The following is a 4,083-nucleotide window of genomic DNA, read 5'->3' on the forward strand; positions in this document are numbered from 1 at the left end:
GCACGGGGTTGCTCAGCCTTTATTTCTTAGTCAGCATAAATGGGACCTCCAGAGGTGATAAATGAGGGTCAGTGTAGGGTTGCACTTAGTTATGTTTTACATGACCATCAAGCACCAAGGATGGCTGTGGAAAAGCTCCTTTTCCCACATATTTAGAGTTTGTGGATCATTTGCACCAATTTAATTAAGAATTGTGGGAAAACGAAGGGAGTTGGTGGATGGTTGGCACCAATTTAATTCAGAATTGTGGCCAAATCAAGTGACTGCACGCTTCGACACGATGCATTCATCAAACTCATCGTTATTTCTCCGTTCTCTCCCTTCCCAGGGTTGATGCCTCCAGACAATCACCTCCTTATGAATCAGCCCTTCCAAAGTCACTGCTCCCAGGAATCTCTCCCGGGAGCATGGAAAAGATCTTGCTGCCTTTTCATCTTCCTCAGACCCTGCATCCCCCACAAACGATCCCTGTGGTCTGTCAGGGAGTGCACTGAACCCCTGGACAGCCGGGATTTCGGAGCTTCTGGAGGCACAGCGAGGTAGAAATGCAAGAGATAAAACTGTCCCGCTTTTGGATAATCCCCGGCAAACAGCACTTTCCTTAATCCCTCCCAGGGTGTTTTATGGGATATCTGTGCTGTAGCTGGCTCTTCCCAGGCATTTGCTTCCCGGTTATTAAACACAGATCACTGTTAAGTGGATGGTTCCTGCACAAAAGCAGCAACACTGAGGACCACACAGCCCAGGGCTGTCCAGATGTTCCAGGGAAGAGCTGAGCACTTCTCTGGGATTAGTCTTTGGACTCTCTGGGGTCCCCTTGCTAAGGCTCTGGTTTGCCTCTGCACTGCTGGGCACTGCCAGCTGCAATCAGGAACAAACCAGATTGGATGCAAGTTAAATCCAGTTGGGAATAACTGGTCAGTGGTGCCACCCAGGGCTCTGTACTGGGGCCGGTGCTGTTTAATATCTTTATCAGTGGTGTGGGCAAAGGGAATCAAGTGCACCCTCAGTCAGTTTGTGGATGATACCAAGTTGGGTGTGATCTCCTGGAGGGCAGGAAGGCTCTGCAGAGGGATCTGGATGGGCTGGATCCATGGGCTGAGGCCAATGGTGTGAGGGACAACAAGGCTGGGTCCTACACGTGGGTCACAACGTCCCCTGCAGCTCCAGGCTTGGGAAGAGTGGCTGGAAAGCTGGAAAAGGAGCTGGAGTGGCTGAACATGAGCCCAGGTGGGCAAGAAGGCCAATGGCCCTTGGTCTGTGTCACAGCCCCAGGGCAGGGATTGTCACTCTGTGCTGGCACTGCTGAGGCACCTCCAGCCCTGGGGGCACTTCTGGGACCCTCAGGACAAGAGGGATATGAAGGGGCTGGAGAGTGTGCAGGGAAGGGAACGGAGCTGGGGAAGGGGCTGGAGCAGCAGGAGCAGCTGAGGGAGCTGGGGGGGCTCAACCTGGAGAAAAGGAGGCTCAGGGGGGACCTTCTGGCTCTGCAACTCCCTGACAGGAGGGGGGAGCCGGAGGAGCCGGTGGGTGATCGAGCTCATCAACACAACAATGCAGTGGCCAGAAGGTAAAATACCCCATTTAGGGAGTTTAGACTTTCAGTTTTCCTGGTTGTATCAGAATCCTGGCACATCAAGGATTCCCTCTGTCTCACCTCACAGCATGTGAAACTCCTTGGAAAAAGAAAAGGACTCCATATGCTTTTAATTTGCTTTGCAGGTCTTGGGGGGATGGCTGACCATCCACAATCCCTAATTCCTGACCCCTGGGGCTGCGGAGCCCCTATCCAGCCTTTTCCACCCATGTGTCCCAGCACTCATAGGAGATGCACTGCAGAGCTCTCCTTGTCCTCCCCAACCAGATGGGAAGGGCCACAGGATGCAACAAAAGCTCTTGGAAGTGCTTTAAGCACCGAGCGATTCCTGAATTCCGTGATTTTTATTCGTGGTGAGCTGCAACCAGGATTAGAAACCGCTCAGAGCTGCCCAGATGAGTGAGAGTTGTGCCCAGCTGAGTGAGAGTTTTGCCCAGCAGAGCCCATCACCAGCCTGTCCCCCAAAGCCAGGCCTGGAAGCTCAGCACAACTCGCACCGAGGGCTCGACACGTCTGAGCGAGCAGGAGCCACCGACCCAGCCAAGGTGGAATCCCACATTATGGCTGGATTTGCTGCCTTTCCTCCCAGCTGGGAACTCTGGAGAGGAGGTGTGTTGAGCTGCAGTTAAGCAGGTGCAGATGGCAGGGCCAGCTGCCTGTTCCTTTGTTCTGGTTGTCACCACGGCGGCGGCTCTGGGTCAATTAACACTTATTGCTGGGTGGCTGCTGGTTTTCCCCCCATGTAACAGCCCTGCCTCAGCTGGAGTTCAGCTCCAAAAGCCAGATGAGAGCTGATTCCTGGATGGAAATCCTGCAAAACTCTCTGGGTTTTAGTGGCTTCTGTTGTTGATGTTTTCCAAACCACGACGATGGCGTAACTCGACGATTTAGGGGATAATAATTCACCAAGTTCTTCTTTAATGGGGAACTAAAACAAGCCAGAGGGTTGTGCTGCCTTGGTTCCACAGTCCCAGATCCAGAGGGACCTCCACAGGCTGGAGAAATGGGCCAACAGGAACCTCATGATGTTCCACAAGGAGAAGTGCAAAGTCCTGCTCATGGAGAGGAACAGCCCCAGGCACAAGTTTGTACTGGAGACCACTCAGGTGGAAAAGAGCTTGGAAGAAAAGGCCCTGGGGGTCCTGGTGGGCACCAAGTTGACCAGTAGTCAGCTCTTGCTGCCAAGAAGTCTAATGGGACCCCAGATGGCACTGGCAGCAGGTCAGGGAGGGGATCCTACCCCTCTGCCCAGCTCTGGTGAGGTCACACCTGGAGCACTGGGTCCAGTTCTGGCTCCCCAGCACAGGAGGGACAGGGACAGGCTGGAGAGAGCCCAGGGAAAGGTTACAGTGATGATGAAGGGACTGGGTCATCTCACATCTGAGGAAGGGCTGAGAGAGCTGGAACTGTTCAGCCTGGAGAAGAGAAGGCTCAGGGTGGTGTTTTTGTCAGGAACTGCAGTGACAGGACAAGGAGTAATGGGGACAGATGGAAAGAGGGGAAATTTAGGTTGGATATTAAGAAGCAATTCCTCCCTGTGAGGGTGGGGAGGCCCTGTCCCAGGTTGGGCAGAGAAGCTGTGGCTGCCCCTGGATCCCTGGAAGTGTCCAAGGCCAGGTTGAAGCAACCTGGGCTAGTGGAAGGTGTCCCTGCACTTTTAAAGCCCGAAACTTCTCCTCATTCTTAGCTTTTGACACCCTGATGACAGAGTTTATCACCCAACCTACTCCCACAGCACTGCTGAGAGCAAACTTCCAGTGTTGATGTGTGGGACAAGAGCTTTGTGCCCTTAATATGCTTGGTCATCTCCCCCTAAGGCAGGAGCAGGGACAAAGTGTTATTTGTCCATAAATTATCCCTTGGTTGTAGTGCTCCTGTTGGGAAGACATCACCCATAAAGACCCTCATGGCATCAGAAAAGAGGCAGAACCTGGGTGGAGCTGTGGATGCATCTTCAGGGAGAGTATCATAGAATCATGGAATGGTTTGGGTTGGAAGGAACCTTAAAAAATGTCTCATTCCACCCCCTGCCATGGGCAGGGACACCTTCCACTAGACCACGTTGCTCCAACCTGGCCTTGGACACTTCCAGGGATCCAGGGGCAGCCACAGCTTCTCTGGGCAACCTGTGCCAGGGCCTCCCCACCCTCACAGGGAACAATTCCTTCCTGATATCCAATCTATTGGATTCTTTATCCAAACGGGAGAGAATCATCGTTTGACCAAGGTTTGGCTGTTCCTGGTTGGAACAGAGACCAGGAGATCCCTGAAAATCCCTGGGCTGGCTGTCACTGCTCCCAGGAAAAAGAGTGAGGACAGCAGGTGATGCTCCACTTTCTATTCCCCACACACCCACAGCCCATTCCCAGTGGTGATCAGATTCCAAGGCTCTGGGTCGATAAGGTTTTGGTATCTTGACTATTTGTTGTGCCCACCCAAAGGGGGTGGAGTCCCCATCCCTGGAGGTGTCCAAGGAAGGGCAGGAC

The sequence above is a fragment of the Neopelma chrysocephalum genome, unplaced genomic scaffold (genome assembly GCF_003984885.1).
Source record: "Neopelma chrysocephalum unplaced genomic scaffold, ASM398488v2 Primary Assembly neopelma1_174, whole genome shotgun sequence".
Taxonomy (NCBI): Eukaryota; Metazoa; Chordata; class Aves; order Passeriformes; family Pipridae; genus Neopelma; species Neopelma chrysocephalum.